Here is a 22,531-nt window from a genome sequence, read left to right as displayed (position 1 = left end):
GGTTGGCTAGGCAGCCCACTGACTGCTGCAATACCTGGCAGCAGCATCTTCCCTCAAGAGATGAGCAACCTACACCCCAACCCCCGCCCCTCCCCCCCACAGAGTGCCCAATGGCTAGGCACTGGAAGGACAGGCCACAGCCCTTGGACAGGTGTACTGGGCTACCTGCCGGCACTGGAAGGTCCTAAGATCCCTGCGGGCCCGAGTCCCTCTTAGAAGGGCAGCCTGTTGCTCTCCGAACCCCATAATAGGGCATTTCCAGTGTATTCAGCTATGGGGGCCCAGGCCCCACTGAGCAGCTAACCTGGGAGCGCCCTCTGTTACTCACCTGCAAGGCTGTGAGGCTTTCTGTGACTCACCAGCTACTGAGAAGTGCCCTTCCTTGCAATTACTGAGCCCAGAAGAACAGGTTTCTGTCACCTACTATAAGCTGCTTGTGGATCCTGGGGCGCCCCATGGACTGCTGGATGTGAGCCCTCAAGGGGAGGTGGATGACTATCTTTTCCCTCGTGCCTTGTACTTCCAATGATAGAAGATGTCCTACAGAAATAAACGTTTAAAATGCAAAGTGTTAATTATCTGGGAAGGGGTCATTCATTATAACATTTAGATTAATAAACACGGAAACTCTACAACTCAGTAAAATAAACCACCTCTATACTCTTGTCAAAAAAAAAAAAAAAAAAAGAAAAAACAAACAGGAAAAAGGCTAATGCAGTCTCTTGAGGGTACCAGCCTTGTGTTGTTCCCCTTGGAACAAGAAGGAACATGCACTTTCTTGATGTCACTGTGCAATGGCACGGGGATCCTTCCTCACAGTGTTGAGAACATCAAGGTCAGGTCTGTTCTGGTGGTAGCTGTGTGCACATTCCTGGTGTCCATCATTATCCAGGTTCTGCACCCAGACTCTGCATTTCTGCTTTGTTTCAGCCTGGCGATACAAAGAGGTTGCGAAGCCAAGTTTCCTCAAAAATTCTGAGTGTGAGAATGTTCCCAGGTAATTGCAACTTTTTTTCTCTTATTCTGGGAGCTGCCTTTTCCTATTGTTGGTCACTCCCTTGGAAGCAAAAGGAGATGACTTCCTGACCATCCAGTCTGTCTTCTCTCATTTCTGCTTTCAGCAGTGTTTTCAAGACACCATTGCCACATCCATGGACAGCAAGATGTAGGCCTACATTTGTCTCTCAAATACTGTACGTGTGGTTTTCATGAGGAGATCCTTGATGCATTTTAAGTGAATTTTTGCATAGGCTCCACCAAATAACAGCTTTGCAAACGTAAGCGTTCTGGGTGCTTGTCTCTAGCAGATCGGCTACACTGCAAGTTCTTCCAATTCTTCTCTGCCCTTCTCTTCAGACCACCCTGGCCTCCAGACACTTGGGCCTGCCTGTGAACTACTGGACACACTTCTGATGCTGCCCTATGCCACCAAAAGCTGACATGTCCTTTGGGCTCCACCTGGGGGCTAAGGGATCTGAGCACATCAGCATGGTGACTTCACATAAGGGACTGCTATATCTTGCTCCAAGGGACCTGAACAAGGAAACAGTATCCACAAGGGCCTGCATTACCCTTTGCAGAGTGTCCCTCAGGTGAAGTCCACACAGTTGAGCAACTAGGCCCCGCCCCACGACTTCTTGTGAGAGCAATTCCTGGCTGCTGCTAGTCAGCTCTGGGCCCCCTGCTCTGCAGGTTCTATGGTGAGGGAACGTCAGTTCCCAGGTCTCCCTCAGGGCCCTAGGAGAACACAAGGAGGCCCAGATGGCAGTCCAAGGATCTTCCAACTCCCTGCCTGCCCGATCTGCCCAACAGCAAGGCCTCCTGGGAAGGAGGCATGAATGGCACTGGATGTCTTGAAATTGTTTCCGCAGGATGGCAGTAGAGCTGCAGAGATGGCTACCAGGACTCATCCTGGGAGCCCTTCTCCCGCCCTTCCTGTCTGAAAAAACGCTGCCCAGAGAAAAAGGCTAAGGAAACCTGGCTCCCTTGTCTTTTGCCCTCAGAGTAGTAACAAGCTATCCAGTCTGCCTTTTTTTTTTTTTTTTTTTTGGGTACCAGGCATTGAATTCAGGGGCATTTAAGCACTGAGCAACATCCGCATCCCTATTTTGTAATTTATTTAGAGACAGGCTCTCACTGATTTGCTTAGTCCCTCAACTTGCCCTTGCTGGCTTTCAACTGGAAATCCTCCTGTCTCAACCTGTGGAGCCACCACTGGGATACCAAGTTGCCTTTTTATTTGGGGATTTGAATTAGGATCTTCAAAAACTTTTTCATTTCTTAATTTTGAGACCAGAGTTTCTATGTTGGCCAGACTGGCCTCCAACTTGAGGCCTTCCTACCTTGGTCTCCAGCAGGGGACTGCTTTCAGGTTTCATCAGAAATCACACTGGGGCCTGAATCTACTCCTCCTTCCTGAGGACACCTGTCCTGGTGGAACTTCATTTCCATAGGATCTGGTCCACTGGAGTGTGGCTCAGTGTTACAGGCTCTGCAGATCACAAACAGCAAACAGCCATCAGAGGAAAAATCCCTGGGATGAAAGCAGACAACTGAGGAAGGTGCTCAAGCTGGAGGAGATCTTCTGTGGCCAACCAGTCACCAACCCAGGTGGTCAGTGACCTTGCCACGCTCCCAGGCCAGCAGGGACTCCAGTATTCCTTTGGTTTGGTGTCTTGTGAACTAGATTAGTGGCAATAACTTCTCATGAGCAATCCGAGGATGGTGTGATACTTAGACTTTTACATCCATTTCCATCATTTTGTTTCCATAAAACATAACATTTTCCCATGGCATGAAATACACTTCTACTATTTACAGTGACTCTATGGTGTTGTATCTGTGTATTTTATGTATATTTTTTGACCATAAATAATTTATCAACTGGCTTACAGAATCATCATTAGCTGTTCCCCCCCCCCCTTCAAGAAAGAAAAGCACCTTCAGGCAATCTTCCAGGGGACCCAATACTTTTTTGGATTCTTTCTATGCCTGATGATCAATCTACACTTACATTTCTGTAGAATAGTCTCACTCGAAAGAAAAATCTGTAATAAAATTGAATTAATGCTTATATTATTGTTTGGAGCTGGTTGCTGTTTACACAGCTTTAAGGAGTTGGTGCGCATAAACTCTCATTACTGTTATCTGTACTACACCCTTTTTACCACCTTTGAAGCCTAAAGAAGAAAGGTGAAATCCATAGCTGCTGGGATTACAGGAGAGGACCACCAAACCTGGCGTCTTAGTGGTTTTGATGGAAATCACAGCATTGAACAAACATTGAAATGACAGCATGACCTATCTCCGAAAGGGCAGTGTGTGTCCGCTGGGATTCCTGTGTTGAAACCTGAATCCCTGAATTATAGGTTGATCATATTTGGAGGCACTTTGGGAGGTGATTGGTTCTACCGGACTCACCCTTCATACATAGATCAGTCCATTCAAGGATTCATAAGTTTCCTTAGGAGAGTGACTTTGCTACCAAAGTCAATTCTCTCCAGCGGGACAGCTCTGTCTGGCCTCAGGATGGCCTCTTCTATGTTAGGATTTAGCCCAAAGACCCTCACCAATGGTCAAGGAGATCCCCAGGCCACATTCGTGGACACTCCTGTCTTCAGAAACTTGAGCCAAATAAACTTTTTTTTTCTTTTTTTGGCTTTGGTATTGGGCATTGATCACAGGGGTGCTTAACCATGGAGAAAAACGTCTAATCCTTTTCTTTGATTATTATTTTTTATTTTGGTACAGGATCTCTCTTAAGTTATCTAAGGGTATTGCTAAGTTGTAACAAGTTTGCAAATCCTACCTCAGCCACCCAGGCCATCAGGAACACAAGAAGGTGCCAGGGCACTTAGTGAAATTTGATTCTTTTTAAAACAATCACCATCCAATAGTCTTATCGAAAAAAGAATACATACACATATGCCTAAGATGCATGACAGATATGCCTATCAACTTTGTAAGACACATACATACTGAGAGAGTGAGAGAGGAGAGAGAGAGAGAATTTTTTTTTAATATTTATTTTTTAGTTCTCGGCGGACACAACATCTTTGTTGGTATGTGGTGCTGAGGATCGAACCCGGGCCGCACGCATGCCAGGCGAGCACGCTACCGCTTGAGCCACATCCCCAGCCCCTGATGTGTTTTTTCAAAGTTATCACATATGTTAGAAATAGAGTCAAAAACAATTGACATTATTATTTATCTGCTCTTGGTCTTAGCTCGGATAAACTGAATTGTGTAGGGAGTTACAAGAGGTTTGGGTGCAATCTGGATTTCCAAACCTGATCAATGGCTGTTTCGTCCCAAAGAACCCACAGGACCAGGGGTCCCCAGGGAAGCAGCAGCAGCCAGGAGATGGTGTCATAGGAAGTCACAAGGCAGGGCCTTGGTAGGAAGCTGTGTGGACAGAAACAGACAAACCCTCTCACAGGCTACTGCAGGTTTCTGGGGACAGTAGCCTCTTTGTCCCTCACCTTGGAGCAAGACACACAATGCCCGTTTGTGATGTCACTGTCCTCTCAGCTCAGTGAGAAAAGCCCGACAGACAAGCTCAGGTGGCACCTGTGTAATCAATCCTAGTGTCCCTCGCAAATCATTTCCTACAAGACTCTACCTTTGTGCTTTGGTCCTGCGTGGCCCTCGACAAGGAGGTTGCTAAGCCCAGCTTGGATCTTGGACCATCAGACCTGGTACTGGCCCTCCCTGCCTTATCTGCTAGGGCTGTCATGCATTAAGTGCTCATGGGATGGGACCCAATGAAAATGTTTCCCTAACTAGACTTCCCTCTAGGTGCTCCACTTGTGCCCCTCCAATTGGAAGAAATAAATAAATAAAATGGCCACAGGAGAAACACTCCAGAAACTACGGCTGCCTTGCATTTTGCTCAATCTCAGAAACCTTGCTCCCCTGATAAAAAAATTTCTTTTGGGTTCCATTGCATATCAACGTGAGATCTAATGAACAGAGTCCTGGGTTATATCCCAGGACGACATTAAAACAAACAAACAAACAAAAAAACAAAGACTTTAAAAAAAAAACAACTCACCCCATTTTCATGTTCTCTCTCTCTTTTTTGAACTCACTTTCCACGTGACCACTTCTTCCCATATCTGCATTCACCACAGCCTAGAGTACATAAGATACATGAATACCACAACACTAAGTCCCCTACCTCAACATTCTCTGCCTGAAATCTAAAGGGGAAACTTGAAAATAAACCATCATCCAGGCTGGAGGACACCAGTTAGGTGTCTTGAAGAATCTTCCTCTCTCTCTCCTTGTGACAGACTCATTTTTGAAGGCCACTTTAGAAAAGTAGATAATGCTAGCGATTTTCATTCAACTTTAAAAGTCACTTCATAGTATGGTATCAATGGTTGGGCCCTGAAAACACATTGTTGGAAAGTTAATCCCAAAATTATGTGTGAATGGGAACTGAAGTATTTCTGGGAGGTCATTGGCTCACGAGAACTCTGCCCTCATGCACAGGCACTGATCAGTCCACTCATGAATTTATAGGTTTTGTGGGGAGTGACTTTGCTATAAAAGCCAGGTGTCTCCAAGAAGCTTCCTCTGTCTCTCCTGTGCTGGCCCTCTTCCACATTATGATTTAGCAAGAAGACCCCCACCAACAGCTCAGCAGACACTGAGGTCCTATTCTTAGATTTCCCATCTCCACAACCATGAGGACAAGAAATGTCCATTTCTTACAAAATACTCAGCTTCAGGTATTTTTGTTATGGCAACAGAACCTAGACCAAGACACATCACCATGTGCACATTGGCTCTCTGGAAGACATACATATTGACACGTTGGATTCCCAACTTCTTGTGTCCTAAAAAGAGTAAAAAACAAACTGAACCCTGTCATTTCTCTCACCTGGTCCGAGCACTCACAAACTACAGAGGAGGGAAGACTGAGTGCAGTTCAACTCAGAACAGACTGAATGAGCAGGGCCCCCTTGAAGGTTCCCTCAGAGAGAGGGGAGGCCCAGGGGAGGATGGCACTCAGGCCTTGGTCAGAGTTCAGATGGAAAACAACAGGAGACAGGAGCTGGAGGCTGCTGCACTGGCGCCACGATTTCCAGTAGGTCCTGGGCAACACGGAAAAAGCCTGTCTCAGGCAGAATCACGACAGAAACCAAACCATTGGAAACCAAAAGCCACAAATACTGAAAAAGAAAAAGCAGCCTTGGGAGCTGCTTCCTCAGAACTGGGCAAAGGCCAGGGCGGCCATGTTGCCTGGTGCCTTTGGCTGGGTGGCGTTTTTTGAGACAGCCAGGGCGGGAGAGGCGCGCTCAGGCCCAGGGCTGGTGGCCATAGCTGGAGCTCTACCGCCACCGTGCGGAACCAGTTTCAAGACGCCCTGCGCCACTCAAGCCTCCTTCCCGGGAGGCCTCGCTGTGGGGGAGGACCCACGTTTCAAGGAGTGAGTTCCAGGCGGCTTGGGCTGCCCTCTGGGCCTCCTGGCCTTCTCCCAGGGTCCTGAGGGAGACTGGGCTCTGGCGCTGTGTGGACTGGAGCCGCAGGACCCACAGAGGGTTAATGCAGCGAGGTCGCAAGGACGTGCTAATTTCCCAGAAACAGCTGCCAGGGGCAGCTCTTTTGGAAGAACCTGTGCCCTGCTCTAGCCTGCCCCCCCCCCCTTAGGACTTGCCCCGACCTGCCCCGCCCAGCCCCACCTGCCTACATTTTTCTCTCAAATGCTGTATGTGAGGTTTTCGGGAGGAGATCCTTGATGCATTTTAAGTGAACTTCTGCATAGGCTCCACCAAATAACAGCTCTCCAAATGGAAGCGTTCTGGGTGCTTGTCTCTAGCAGGTCGGCTGTACTGCAAGTTCTTCCAATTCTTCTCTGCCCTCCCCTTCAGGCCATCCTGGCCTCCAGACAATTGGGCCTGCCTGTGAACTACTGGACACACTTCTGATGCTGCCCTATGCCACCAAAAACTGACCTGTCCTCGGGCTCCACCTGGAAGCAGAAAGGATTCAAGCACAATGGCATGGTGACTTCACATAAGGGACTGCTATCTCTTGGTCCATGGGACCCGAACCAGAAAACAGTATCCACAAGTGCTTGCATTATCCTTTTCCAAGTGTCCCTCAGTGGCGGTCCACAAACTTGAGCACCGAGGCCCCGCCCTCAACTTCCTGTGAGAGCATCGCTAGGTTGCTGGGAGTCCCCTCTGTGCCCCTCTTTCTGCAGGTTTAGGCTGAAGTGCCACCAGTGCCCAGGTCTCCCTCAGGGCCCTAGGAGAAGGCAAGGAGGTCCAGATCTGAGCCCAAGGATCTTCCGACTCCCTGCCTGCCCGATCTGACCAACAGCTAGGCCTCCTGGGAAGGAGGTTTGAATGGCGCTGGGTGTCGTGAAACTGTTCCCGCACGATGGCAGTAGAGCTGCAGACATGGCCACCAGCCCTCTTCCTGAGCGCTCTTCTCCCGCCCTTCTTGTCTGAAAAAACGCCACCCAGAGAAAAAGGCTCCGGAAACCTGGCTCCCTTGTCATTTGCCCTCCATGTTGGAACAAGCTGTCCAGGATGCTTTTTTGTGTGTGTTGGAACTGGAATTGAGATTTTCAAAAACTTATTCATTTCTTAATATTGAGACAGGATTTTGCATGTTGGCCAGACTGGCCTCCGATTTGAGACCTTACTACCTTGGCCTCTAGCATGAGACTGCTTTCAGGTTTCATCAGTAACTACACTGAGGCCTGAATCTCTGATGCCCTAACAGGGCCTTTTTGATGTGCTCTGTTCCTGAAGCCCAGGCCAGGGTGTGCAGCTGACCTGGGAGCGCCCTCTGTTACTCACCTGAAGCACTGTGAGGCTTTTCTGTGGCTCATCAGCCACTGAGAAGAGCCCTTCCTTGCAATTACTGAGCCCCAAAGAGTGGGTTTCTTTCATGGACTATAAGCCGCTTGTGGATCCTAGTGCCCTGTACTTCCAATAAGAGAAGATATCCTACAGAAATGAGTTTTTAATATGCAAAGTGTTAATATTCTGGAAAGGGGTCATTCGTTCAACATTTAAATAATATCAAAATGAAAACTGTACAACTCAATAAAATAAACCACCTCTGATGTCAAGGAAGAGCTCGAAAAGAAAAAAAGGCTAATGCAGGCTCTTGAAGGTCCCAGCTTTGTGTTCTTGGTCCTTGGAGCAAGAAGAAGCATACCCTTTCTTTTTTTTTTTTAAGAAATTTGTAACTTAAAATACTTAAGAAAAACAATGATTTCAGTTACCAGCCTCAGCAGGTAAGAGTGAAAAGAAATTTGCTCCAAATAAGTAGAAGAAGAAAATAAAGGGGTGAAAATTGGTAAAGTGCTTGCCACGCATGCACAAGGCCATGGGTTCAATCCCCAGAATCACAAAAAAAAAAAAAAAAAAAAAAAAATCAAGGCAAAAAAGAACTACAAGGAGGGCTGGGGTTGTAGCTCTGTGTTAGAGCTCCTGCCTAGGATGTGTGAGGCCCTGGGTTCAATTCACAGTATTAAATAAATAAATAGGACTACAAGAATTACTATAATCCTTAGCAAGACTGAAGTAAAAGTAAACAACTATTATCAGAAACAAAAGATGCCACAGATGTTAAATATGAGAAAATATCCTGAACAACTCTGTGTATGATACGGGGAACTGAACTCAGGCGTGCTCTGCCACTGAACTAGACCTCCAGTTCTTTTTCTTTTATTTTGAGACAGGGTCTCACTGGGTTGCCCAGGCTGGCTGAATTTGTGATTCTCCGACTCTAGTGGCACCGCCCCCCCTCCATAGAAAATCTTAATTAAGCTTCTCCAGAAATCTTCACCAGAATTGAGTTCAGTGTGGTTAAACTTCCTATTTGCTGTTGGTGTATCTTACTTGGCCACTGACCTGAAAGAAATCACCACTCCAGGTGCTGAATGCCCCTTTACTAGTTTTTCACAAACATTTATGGAATATCCAGTATAGTAGTTTGCACAGTTTTGCAAAGTGTAAAAAAAAAAAAAAAAAAAAAAAACAGATCCGTAGATGTGTACATTTCAAAGATAATAGAAGAGGATACTAATAGGGTTCCATGATAACAGCTGGCAGGGGGAAGAGAGGGGAGAAGAAGCTCTCCCCTTCTCAGGTGCTGTCCTTGAAGGGTTAACTTGCCAAGAACAGCCGAAGAAAAAGCTGTTTTTGTGTGAACTTCTACAGGCTGTGACCTTCTGAGCCCCTTCCCTTACACGCTGGGTATGAAGTTCTGAAACTGCCTGAAATCGGGGTTCAGGGCACTGAGAGATTACAGTGAAATCTTCACCCTCTGACCCTGGCTGCAGCCAAATAACCCTGCTGCCTGTTTCCTATCTGGTGTCCTGCCTCATATGTCTCCTACAACACTACCTCCACGTGCTAAGGTGCGAGAATTTCAGGCTTGTGCTACCATGTACGGCCATTAACAAATTTAACAACTTACTCGAAATGAGCAACTTTAAAAAATAAGTTTTCAAAAACCGACAGAAGAAGAAAGAAGCAGGTGTGGTGGCACACGCCTATGATCCCAGGAGCTCTCCAGGCTGAGGCAGGAGGTTCATGAGTTCAAAGCCAGTCAGCAAGTCAGTGAGACCCTGTCTCTAAATAAATACAAAAAAGGGCTGTGGATGTGGATCGGTGCTTAAGTGCTCCTCGGTTCAATCCCCAGTACAAAAAAGAACAAACAACAACAACATCAAAAACCAGAAGACGAAGTGGAAAATCTGAATACACTGATGATATTCATAACTGAACGGAATTCATGGTTTAATGCATACCTTAAAACCTGGGGATATAGATAGCAAGTCAAGGGATGCCCTTTCTTGATGTCACTGTGCACGTGGATCCTTCCTCGCAGTGTGAGAACAGCAAGGACAGGTCTGATCTGGTAGCACCTCTGTGCTTTCTTCTGGTGTCCATCATTACCCAGGTTCCCCACCAAGACTCTGCATTTGTGCTTTGTTTCTGCCGGAGGACACATAGACGTTGGGACGCCAAGCTTGAACCTGCCCCCTTGGACCTCCCAGGGGCCCTACCTTCCTCACCTGCAGGGGCTTTAGTGCAGAAGAGCTCTGAGCTCTGAGCTATGGGCTCTGAGCACTACGAAACTCTGTCCTCGGGATGGTAGTATTGCCCCACAAGACAGAACTAGCCTTGCCTCAGGTACTCTGCTTCCGCTCATCCAATGAGGGGAAAAAAAAAAACAATTCCAGAACAGAGGAAACACCAGAAACTATGGCTGCCTTCCTTGCATTTTGCTCTTTTGAGGAAATGTGTTCCACTCCTAAGATTTGGCTCTTTTTTTCCACTGTTACCGGGTTTCCCGCCAGTAACACTTAGAGGAAGAAAGAGAGAGAGAAAAAAAGGATAAAATTAAAAGTGATATTGAAGACCTCAGCCACTCACCCCATGGCACCTTCTCTCTTCCAGAACTCAGTTTCCATGTCACAAGTCTTCCCCTTTCTGCTCCTCACTCAGTGTTGTTTCTACAGCATTTCTTCATGGTATCCACTTGTCTCGGGCTCTTGGAGGCAAACCTCTGGCATCCTTGCCTAGGAAGGAGTTGGAAAATGTTTACACCAAGGGCTCAGGGAAGCAGCAACGTAGGCCCCAGGACTCTTGGGTGTCAGCCCAACTCACTTCCTTCTCAGGCTCCCTGGACTCCTATTCCATTGGGACCCAGGCTCTAGGCTGGGTGGGCCCAGGGAGAGGCCTCCCTTAGGTGCAGTCCTTACACGGGGGGTTCAGAGAGCTCAAGACTGAATGCTCTACAATCCCACCAGCAGCGACATGTGCATGGGAGGGACCATCAATTCTTCTCCTACAGTTGACAGATGTTCTCTCACGACTTCATCATCTGACCCTAGAGCACAAGCGTTTTCCCATATCACAGAATGGCCTGTGACAGCTTTCCCTGGCTTTACCCTGCATGTCTATGACTGCTTGTCACCTACAGATGGGTCATGTCTTTTGTCTTTGGTAACTAGGACATGAAACTTGCAAAGGATTCAGAAATCAGCCATGTTCGGAATGAGAGAAAACCACCATCATCAGACATCATGTGAAACACCCATAATCTTTTGCTTACTCAACTCCAATTTTCCTCAAACATTCTGGGTGTTAGAATGTTTCCAGATACTTGCAACTATTTTATTCTGCCAGCTGCCAGCTGCCTCTTCATATTGTTGGTCAGCCCCTTTGTGGCAAAAGGAGATGACTTCCTGAGCACCCATCTGTCTTTTATTTCTGCTTTCAGCGTTGTTTTCAAGAAACCACTCCCAAATCCAAGGATGGGAAGATTTATGCCTATATGTTCCTCTAAACTTGCATAGGTTTGGCTTCTATAATAATACCACTGATACATTTTAAGCCAATTTTTTGCATAGGCTCCACCAAATAACAGGTTTCCAAACTTAGGTTTGAGTTGATCCTCCTGGGTGTTCTTGGTGCTTGTGTCTCTAGCACATTGGCTGCACTAGAAGAACTTCCAATTCTCTGCCTTCTCTTCTGACCACCCTAACCCTTAGACAATTGGCCTGCCTGTGACTTACTGCACACACATCTGATGCGGCCCTGTGCCACCTAGAACTGTCCTGCCTTTCTGTTCCACCTAGGGGCTGAAGGGATCTGAGCACAACACCATGGTGACTTCACGAAAGGCATTGCTACCTCTTGCACCAAGGAACCTGAACAACAAAGAAGTATCCACAAGCGCCTGCATGATCCTTTCAGAGTTAAGTCCACAGAGCTTGGCACCTAGGCCCCGCCCCATGACTTCCTGTGGGACCACCTCCTGGCTGCCCCTAGTTAGCTCTGGGCCCATCCTCTGCAGGTTCTGAGGTGAGGGGGCGCCAGTGCCCTGGTCTACCTTAGTGCCCTAGGAGAAGAGAAGGGGGCCCAGATCAGAACGGAAGCCTCTTAGAACATCCACCTGGGCATATTTGCCCCACAGCTAGGCCTCCTGGGAAGGAGGCTTGAATGGCGCTGGGTATCTAGAAACTATTTCCGCACGATGGCAGTAGAGCTGCAGACATGGCTACCAGAACTCATCCTGACCGCCCTTCTCCCGCCCTTCCTGTCTGAAAAAAACGCGGCCCAGAGAAAAAGGCTCAGGAAACCTGGCTCCCTTCTTTTCTGCCCTTTGTGTTGGAACGAGCTGGCCAGGATGTGTTTTTGTTTTGGAATTTGGATTGGGATTTCCAAAAACTTTTTCAGTTCTTAATTTTGAGACAGGATTTTGCATGTTGGCCAGACTGGCCTCCAACTTGAGACCTTCCTACCTTGGTCTCCAGCAGGGGACTGCTTTCAGGTTTCATCAGAAATCACACTGGGGCCTGAATCTACTCCTCCTTCCTGAGGACACCTGTCCTGGTGGAACTTCATTTCCATAGGATCTGGTCCACTGGAGTGTGGCTCAGTGTTACAGGCTCTGCAGATCACAAACAGCAAACAGCCATCAGAGGAAAAATCCCTGGGATGAAAGCAGACAACTGAGGAAGGTGCTCAAGCTGGAGGAGATCTTCTGTGGCCAACCAGTCACCAACCCAGGTGGTCAGTGACCTGGCCATGCTCCCAGGGCAGTGGGGATTCCATCAGTCCTTTGGTTTTCTCTTCTCCTGAACTCAATGGGGGGGGGGGGGGGCAACAATTTCTCATGAGCAATGGAGGAGGGCATGTGACTTGTATTTACTTTTGCGTTCATTTCCATCCTTGTCTTCTCATTAAACGTGAGCAATTAACATTTTCCCATACCATTAAATGCACGTCTACTACTTACCTGCTCCCTGGGGTGTGTATCTTTATGTGTTTTCTGAATATTTTGTTCCTTATAAGTGATATTTCATCACATGGCTTACAGAATCATCTCATTGGCAGTTTTAGCTCTCTTCCTTCAACAGTATTTTCCCTTCAGTTCATTTTATTGACTGATTGATTCATTGATTTTGTACCGAGGACTCAATACGGGGATGCTGAACCACACAGCAACATACCCAGTACCCTCCCGGCCCTCGATCGATTAACTTTTTATCCTGACACAGGGTGTTGCCAACTTCCTGAGGGCCTCACTGATTGCTGAGTCTGGCCTCAAGTTAACATGCCTCGTTCCTTGGCAGCTCATGTTGTGGGGATTATACTTGTGGGCCACAAAGCCCTACTTACTCATTAGTGCTTTGAAGAGTGATGTTTGACAAGGAATCCGAAAATGAGCACGTGCCGAGAAAAAGAAAAGCACCAGCAGTAACCTTCCAGAGGACCCATTAACCTTTTGGATTCTTTCTATGTATACTGTTAAATCTATACCCACATTTGTGTAGAGTTAACCTCACTTGAGGGGAAAAAATACTGTAATAAATTGGAATTAATGCCCCTAGTATCATTTAGAGCACACTTCTGTTTAGCACAGCTTTCAGGAGCTGAAGAACATGAACTCTCATGAATGTCATCCTTCCTAAAACTTTGTTTTACCACATTTGAAGCCCAAAGGAGAAAGGTGAAATTCCTAGCCAATAGGATCACAGGTATGCACCACTGACCTGGAGTTTTAATGGTATTGATGGAAACCTCAGCATGGAACAAACATTGAAATGACAGCATGACTTATCTCTGAAAGGGCAGTGTGTGTAGGGCCTGTGGGAGGTGAGTGGCTCATGAGGACCCTGCCTTCATGCAGAGATCAGTCCATTCATGGATTAATAGGTGTGCTCAGGAGTGACTTTGCTATCAAAGTCAACTCTCTCCAGCGGGACTGCTCTGTCTCAGGATGGCCTCTTCTATGTTAGGATGTAGCCCAAAGACCCTCACCAATGGTCAAGCATATCCCCAGGCCATGTTCGTGGACGTTCCTGTCTCCAGCACCATAAGCTAAACAAATTTTATTCCTTTTTTATCTTTGGTACTGGACGTTGAACTCAGGGGTACTTAACTACAGAGCAACATATCCAGTCATTTTCTTCAAATCATTAGGATTTTCTATTTTCGGACAGGATTTATCCAAGTTACCTAAGGGTCTCCCTAAGTCATAGCAAGATTACAATTTGCGATTGCCCTGCCTCAGCCACCCAGGCAGCCAAGATCGTAGGCATGTGCCAGGCACCTGGAGACATTTTATTATTTAGAAAATTCAACCTCCAGGTTTTTTTATTTTTATTTTTTAATTGTAGATGGACATAATAGCTCTAATTTATATGTTTAGTTTTTTTAATGTGGTGCTGGGGATGGAAACCGGTGCCTCACATGTGCTAGGCAAGCACTGTACCACTGAGCTACGACCTGGCCCTCTAGGATTATTATAGCAACAAAAAAAGTTGCCTAAGATACGTGATTGATATACCTGTCAGCTCTATAGAATTTTTTTCAAAATTATCAAATATGTTAGAAATAAAGTCAAACACACTTGACTTTTTCGTTTCTCTGATCTGGTGTTAGCTCTGAGAAACCGCTGGGTAAGTGACACCAAGCAAACAATAAGGGAGTGCACAAGGTAGACTTGCAAATTAAATTCCCCAAAACCAGAGCAATAATGTCCTCTGAGGATTCATGCTTTCGTTTAACTGCAAATGGAAAACAAAACCAGAAAGGAATGGGAGGCTGAAGCAAGAATGCCAAAAGATGAAAGCCAGCCTGCTCAACCTACCTCAAAATTCAAAATTAAATCTGGTCGTGATGACACAGGCCTGTGATCCCAATGGCTCATGCCTGTGATCGCAGCGGCTCAGGACGCTGATACCTGAGGATCCTAAGTTCAAAGCCAGCCTCAGGAAAAACGGAGTCACTAAGCAACTCAGGGAGGCTCTGTCTGTAAATAAAAAAAAAAAAAAAATACAAAATAAGGCTAGGGATGTGGCTCGGTAACCTTGAACTCAGTCTTTGGTACATCCCTTAGGAAAAAAACTGGAATTTAAAAAAAAAAAAGTTAATAACAATGAAACAATGCAAACCAAATAGACACCATTAAGAATATTTTCCAAAAATGGAGGCAAAGCTCAAGTTGACGGTTCCCTGGTGACTTTGTCTCTGGCTGGCACTTGTACAGAAAAGAAGAGCAGGAGAAGAGCACTCAGGATCCAGGCTGGTGGCCTCGGCTGGAGCACTCCCACCATCCTGAGGGAACAGGCAGCAAACACGGCGCTCCACTGAAGCCTCCCTCCCAGGAGACCTAGCTGTTGGGGAGGATCTGGCTTTTGTGGAGCAAGCTGCAAGAGGCTCGGGCTGCCATCTGGGCCTCCTTGCCTTCTCCCAGGGCCCTGAGGGAGACCTGGGCACTGGTGCTCTCTCAGCAAAGAACCTGGACAGCCAGGGTTCCCCAGGGGACCAGTAGCAGCCAAGAGGTGGTGTCACAGAGGTCTTGGGGCCAGGGCCTTGGTAGGAATCTGTGAGGACTGGACCAGAGAAACCCTGTCAGAGGTTAATGCAGGCTACTGGGGGCACTTGCATGGAGTTCCTCACCTTAGAGCAAGACACAGTATGACTCAGACCCACACCAAAGGCTCAGCAGATGCCCACATGCTGCGTTCTTAGAAATGCCAATCTCCAGAACCATGAGGCCGAGAAATATCTACTCTTTACAATTTACTGGACTTCATGGCAACAGAACCTAAGACACATCAACCTGTGCGTACTGGTTCTCTAGAAGCCAGAATGCATTTATGCCAGTGTTTCCAAGCTTCTCAAGTCTTAAAAAGAACATAAAACAAACCGAACCCTGTCATTTCTCTCACCTGGTCCCAGCACTCACAAACTACAGAGGAGGGAAGGCCCAGGGGAGGATGGCACTCAGGCCTTGGTCAGAGTTCAGATGGAAAACAACAGGAGACAGGAGCTGGAGGCTGCTGCACTGGCGCCACGATTTCCAGTAGGTCCTGGGCAACACGGAAAAAGCCTGTCTCAGGCAGAATCACGACAGAAACCAAACCATTGGAAACCAAAAGCCACAAATACTGAAAAAGAAAAAGCAGCCTTGGGAGCTGCTTCCTCAGAACTGGGCAAAGGCCAGGGCGGCCATGTTGCCTGGTGCCTTTGGCTGGGTGGCGTTTTTTGAGACAGCCAGGGCGGGAGAGGCGCGCTCAGGCCCAGGGCTGGTGGCCATAGCTGGAGCTCTACCGCCACCGTGCGGAACCAGTTTCAAGACGCCCTGCGCCACTCAAGCCTCCTTCCCGGGAGGCCTCGCTGTGGGGGAGGACCCACGTTTCAAGGAGTGAGTTCCAGGCGGCTTGGGCTGCCCTCTGGGCCTCCTGGCCTTCTCCCAGGGTCCTGAGGGAGACTGGGCTCTGGCGCGCTCCCAGCAAAGAACCTGGAGAGCCAGGGACCTGAGGGGACTAGCAGTGGGCAGGAGCTGGTGTCACAGGAAGTCGTGGGGCGGGACTTCGATTCGGAGCTGTGTGGACTGGAGCGGAGGGACCCACTGAGGAATTGCAATGCAGGGAGATCGCCCAGGGTTAAGGCGCCCAGTGCAGGGAGGAGCTGAAATCCCTGAAGCAGGGGCTGGGGGCAGTTGTTTTGGCAGGGCAACAACCAGAGGCAAGACAGCTGTTCCATGCTTAGCTACTGATGTCCAGGGCTGATGTGTCCCAAGCAGAGAGGAGATTATGTGCTGCAGGCAGAAGGTAGTGCCCCCAGAGCTGTGCCTGCAGCCACAGCTGTGCATGGCCACCATGTCTATGCTTATCATGGGCTGCGGTGGCTCTCCTCCTCGCTGATCACAGAAGTACCCGGCAGCAACCTGCATAGGTCCCGTTGGCCTGATGGACTCCTCTATGGTAGAGATGAGCAACCCACCCGCCAAGCGCCAAAGGCCCAGACACTGGCAGGACAGGCCACAGTCCTTGAACCGACCTCTAGGGCCAGTGCCCAGGTCTCCCTCAGGGCCCTAGGAGAAGGCAAGGAGGCCCAGATCTGAGCCTAAGGATCCTCCAAATCCCTGCTTGCCAATCTGACCAACAGCTAGGCCTCCTGGGAAGGAGGTTTGAATGGAGCTGAGTATTGTGAAACTGTTTCCGCACGATGGCAGTAGAGCTGCAGACATGGCCACCAGCCCTCTGCCTGAGAGCTCTTCTCCCGCCCTTCCTGTCTGAAAAAACACCACAAAAAAAAAAGGCTTACAGAATCACGTCATCAAGAAATAGGTTTTTTTTCCCCTTCGAAGAAAGTATTTATTTCTGCATTTTTGCTGTACTACTGAGCAACAAACCCCATACCACCCTACCCCTGAAATTTTAATTTTTTTCTCGGGAAACAGGCTCTTGCTAACTTGCTTAGGGCCTCACTCATTGCTGAGTCTGCCTACTAGCTTGCAGTCCTCCTGCCTTGGCCTCTCATATTGCTGGGATCATAGGTATGGGCCAGAAAGCCCTAGAATTTAGTGAATTAAAGAGTGATGTTTGAGGAGGAGTCCAAAAGGAGCATGTGCTAAAACAAAGAAAAGCATCAGCAGGAAACCTTCCAGATGACCCATTAACCTTTTGGATTCTTTCTATGTATATTGTTAAATCTATACCTACATTCTACACAATCAGTCTCACTTGAGGGGAAAAAAATCCATAATAAATTTGAATTAATGCTCCTAACATAATTTAGAGCAGACTTCTATTTAACGCAGCATTGAGGAGCTGAGGAACATGAACTCTCATGAATGTTATCCTTCCTAAAACTCTGTTTCATACATTTGAAGCCTAAAGGAGAAAGGTGAAATTCCTTGTCAATAGGATCACAGCTATGAACTCCTGACCTGGTGTCTTAGTGGTTTTGATGGAAACCACAGCATCCAACAAACATTGAAATGACAGCATGACCTATCTCCGAAAGGGCAGTGTGTGTCCCCTGGAATTCCTGGGTTGAAACCTGAATCCCTGAATTACAGGTTGATGGTATTTGGAGGGACTGTGGGAGGTGAGTGGCTCATGAGGACCCTGCCTTCATGCAGAGATCAGGCCATTCAGGGACTAATAGGTGTGCTCAGGAGTGACTTTGCTATCAGAGTCAACACTCTTCAGCGGGACTGCTCTGTCTGGCCTCATGATAGCATGCACATCCCCAGGCCATGTTCGTGGACATTCCTGTCTCCAGAACCATGAGCCAAACAAATTTTATTCCTTTTTTGGCTTTGGTACTGGGCATTGAACCCACGAATGCTCAACCACAGAGCAGCATGCCCAATCCTTTTCTTAAACTTCTAATGAGTTTTTATTTTGGGACAGGATCTTTTAAGGTAACTAATTGTCTCGCTACGTGGTAGCAACTTTGCAATTTGCGTTCCTCCTGTCTTACCCATACTGGCCACCAGGACACGGGCATGCACCAGGACAACTGGCAAAATTTTATTTTTTACAAAATAGTAACCCTCCAGTATTCTTATAGCATGGAAAAAAAAATGCCTAGGATGCATGACTGATCTACCTCTCAACTCTGAAGGACACATATATGACTATATATTTTTTCAAAATTATCACATGTGTTAGAAAAAGAGTCAAAGATACTTTGTAATTTATCTGGTCTTGTGTTAGCTCTGTGAACCGCTGGGCAAGTAAAGAGAAGCAAAGTAAATAAATAATAAGGGAGTGGAGAAGGTACCATGGGGCAAATTAAATTCCCAAGAACCAGAGTAATGATGCCAGGGTGAGGATTCATGCCTCCACTTAATTCCAAATTAAAAACAAAAGCAGAAGAAAGGCCTGGGAGGCTGAAGCAAAACACCAACAGATGGAGGCCCTCCTGGTCAACCTACCTCAAAAGTTCACAACTTAAACCTGGTGCAGTAATGCAGACCTGTAATCCCAGAGGCTGGGGAGGCTGAGGCAGGAGAATCCCGAGTTCAAAGCCAGCCTCAGCAACTGCAAGGCACTAAGCAACTCAGTGAGACCCTGTTGCTAAATTAAACAATACAAAATAGGGCTGGGGATGTCGCTCAGTAGTCCGGTGCTCCTGAGATCAATCCCTGGTATGCCTCCCCCCTACAAAATAATAATAGGAAAAAAAATTTTTTAAACTGAGATTATGGCTCAGTGGCAGAGTGCTTGCCTCGTACGTGTGAGGCACTGGATTCGATCCTCAGCACCACATAAAAATAAATTAAAAAATAAAATATTGGTATTGTTTCCATCTACAACTAAAAAAAATTTTTTTTAAAATTATTAACCATGAAACAATGCAAAAGAAAAAGGCACCATTGAGAATGTACTCCAACAATGGTAGCAAAACCCAAGGTGAATGTTCCCTGGTGACTTTGTCTCTGGCTGGCACTTGTACAGAAAAGAAGAGCAGGAGAAGAGCACTCAGGATCCAGGCTGGTGGCCTCGGCTGGAGCACTCCCACCATCCTGAGGGAACAGGTAGCAAACACGGCGCTCCACTGAAGCCTCCCTCCCAGGAGACCTAGCTGTTGGGGAGGATCTGGCTTTTGTGGAGCAAGCTGCAAGAGGCTTGGGCTGCCATCTGGGCAGGACGGGCCACAATCCTTGAACCGACTCTGTCTCCCTCAGGGCCCTAGGAGAAGGCAAGGAGGCCCAGATCTGAGCCCAAGGATCTTCCAACTCCCTGCCTGCCTGATCTGACCAACAGCTCGGCCTCCTGGGAAGGAGGCTTGAATGAATGGGCCTCATTGCCTTCTCCCAGGGCCCTGAGGGAGACCTGGGCACTGGTGCTCTGTCAGCAAAGCACCTGGAGAGCCAAAGAAAGAAGAAAGAGAGAACCCTGGAGAGCCAGGGTTCCCCAGGGGACCAGTAACACTCTTGGGGGCAGGGCCTTGGTAGGAATCTGTGAGGACTGGACCAGAGAAACCCTGTCAAAGGCCAACACAGGTTACTGAGGGCACTTGCCTCGTGTTTCTCCATTGGAGCAAGACACAGAATGCCCTTTTGTGACATCAGTTTAATAGCGCATGGATCCTGCCTCGAAGCTGTGTGAGAACAGCAGGACAGGCCAGTTTTTTTGGCACCATTGGAGGCAAAGCTGGTGTCTCTCACGGATCTGCTTCTGCAAGACTCTGCCTTTGTGCTTTGGTCCTGCATGGCCCCCAACGAGGAGGTTGCTAAGCCCAGCTGGAACTTCAGCCCAATAGACCTGCTATTGGCCCTGCCTCCTTTACCTGCTAAGATATTCATGCAGAACTTATTCATGGGGTGGGACTCTATGAAATTTTTTCTTTCACCAGACTTGACTCCAGGCCCATTGTGTGTGCCTCTCCAATTTAAAAGGAAAAAAAAATTGTCAGAAGAAGCGACACTCCAGAAAGTGTGGCTGACCTGCATTTTCCTCAGTCTTGGGAAATGTGCTCCCCTGCTTAAATTTTCCTTTTGGGTTCTATTGGATACTAACGTGAGATCTAACATTCACAGTCCTGGGTTCCATGGCAGGACCACATTGAACAAACAATAACCAAAAAGTCAAAAAGGGCCTACCCTTGGGCTGGGGATGTGGCTCAAGCGGTGGCGCGCTCGCCTGGCATGCGTGCGGCCCGGGTTCGATCCTCAGCACCACATACCAACAAAGATGTTATGTCCGCCGAAAACTAAAAAATAAATATTAAAATTCTCTCTCTCTCTCTCTCTTTAAAAAAAAAGGGGGGGTCCTACCCTACTTCATCTTCCTTCTTTGTGAACTCACTTTCCACGTGACCACCTCTTCCCATGTCTGCTCTTCACTCAGCCTTCTTCTCTGGTGGTTCCTCATGGTATCCCGTTGTCTTGGGCTCTTGGATGCCAAAGCTCAGGTATGCTTGCCTAGGAAGGAGTAGAAAATGTTTACACCAAGGACATGGGGAAGAGGGAATGTAGGCAGCAGGACACTTGGTTGTGTGCCTGACTCACTTCCGTCCCAGATGTAGACCCAGGCACCAGACCTGGTGGGACCAGTGGGAGGCCTACAGTAGAAGCAGCTCTCCCAGGAGGGTCCAGATGGATCAAGACTGAATGCAGTATGATCCCTCCTTGCAGGACGGGGCATACTGAGGCACCTGTAGGCTCAGTCCTGCTGTCCCTAAAGCTCCACATTCTACAATAGGACTCTGCATTCACGGTGCTTTGCTCTGACCTGGCCTTAGACCAATAATAGGCCTGGAGGCCTAGATTGGTAATGGGACCTCAGGCACCCCAGGGTCCTGTCTTGGTCAGCTCCTAGGCCTTTCATGCAGGATGGGCTCAGGGGGTGGGGCTTCTTCAAAGGACTTCCTCAGGATGGTAGTATTGCCCCACAAGAGAGAACCAGCCTTCCTTTCTGTTGCTCTGCTTCTACCACGCCAATTTGAAAAATAAAAAAAGGAGAGAAAGAAAATCAAGCCAGTCATTTCCAGAAACTATGGCTCCTTGCATTTGGCTCAATTTGATGTAACATGCTTCACCATTACAAGTTTGGTTTTCATTTCTAGTGGATGCCAAACTGAGAAGGAATAGGTAAGACCCTGGCTCTTATCTCCAGGAAGGAAAGAAAGGGAGGCAGGCTGGAAGGAAGAGCAAAGCCAGGCAAATTTGCCACGCTGGCCTCCAACACGGGACTCACCCAGGAGCTCAGCTTTCAGTACCTGGTGCCTTTCATTATTCATCAGAAACCACACTGGGGCCTGAATTTCCTCTTCTTTCCTCAGAACTCTTGTTCTGGTAGAACTTCATTTTCCACAGGATTTCGTCCATTCAGGTCTTATTTTACACAGTGTCACTGGGTCTGGAGATCCCAGAGCATCACATTATCTCCTTGGGGATCAACTCTTTGGCTGAAAACAGACAACTGTGGAAGCTGCTGAAGCCGGAGGAGATCTTCTCTAGCCAACAACGCACCAACCCAAGTGGTCAGTGACCTGGACATGATCCAAGACCAGCAGGGATTCCAGCATTCCTTCTGCCCTAGTCTTAGGAATTGAATGTGAGGCCATAATTCCTCATGTGCCACCAGAAGAGGGCATGATACATCATTTTCTACTAATTAAACATGAGAACCGCACATGTTCCCATGGCATGAATACAGTTCCCCTATTTTCTGTGACTTTATGGGGACCCTAGGTTGTAGTTACTTTCGTAGATTTTATTGTAGATTTTATATATATATATATATATATATATATATATACACACACACACACACACACACACACACACACACACATATATATATATTGCTAAACATAGATGAAGAACATGCCCTTACATTATTTGTTTATGTATTTATGAAGTGCTATCCCTAATGCTCCATGTTCTACACTAGTACTCTGCATTTATAGTGCTTTGCTCTGGCCCAAGCTTCACTTAAGCTAGGCCAGCCATCTGCCACTGAGTTTTAGCCCCAGACACTCCATTTTATATTTCATCACATGATTTGTGACATCCTCTATAAGTAGATTCAGGAATGATGCCTGCCAGGGAGTCAGAAAACAGGTATGTGCCCATGAGAAAAAAAGCTCCATCCCCATACTTTTCATCAACATTTTGTCTCTCACATAAAATAAATTTCTACGAAATTTTAATGCATGGGTATACCCTTGTTGAGATTAGAGCAGATTTGCATTCACCACAGCTGACAGGACATAAGGTACATGAATATCACCAC

The 22,531-nt window shown here is 47.4% G+C and overlaps 1 long non-coding RNA gene across 1 annotated transcript; it reads right to left on the bottom strand.

Moving 5' to 3' along the window:
• Positions 1-334: 334 nt before the first annotated feature.
• Positions 335-10,505, bottom strand: LOC308639295. The gene is made up of 3 exons (XR_014020032.1): positions 10,410-10,505; positions 5,054-5,133; positions 335-540 (listed from the first exon to the last, which is right to left on the bottom strand). It is a non-coding gene; the product is annotated as an uncharacterized lncRNA (long non-coding RNA).
• Positions 10,506-22,531: the final 12,026 nt, after the last annotated feature.

This window comes from Spermophilus citellus (genome assembly GCF_964194105.1).
Source record: "Spermophilus citellus genome assembly, chromosome: X".
Lineage (NCBI taxonomy): Eukaryota > Metazoa > Chordata > Mammalia > Rodentia > Sciuridae > Spermophilus > Spermophilus citellus.
This window is presented reverse-complemented; position numbering and strand designations above follow the sequence as displayed.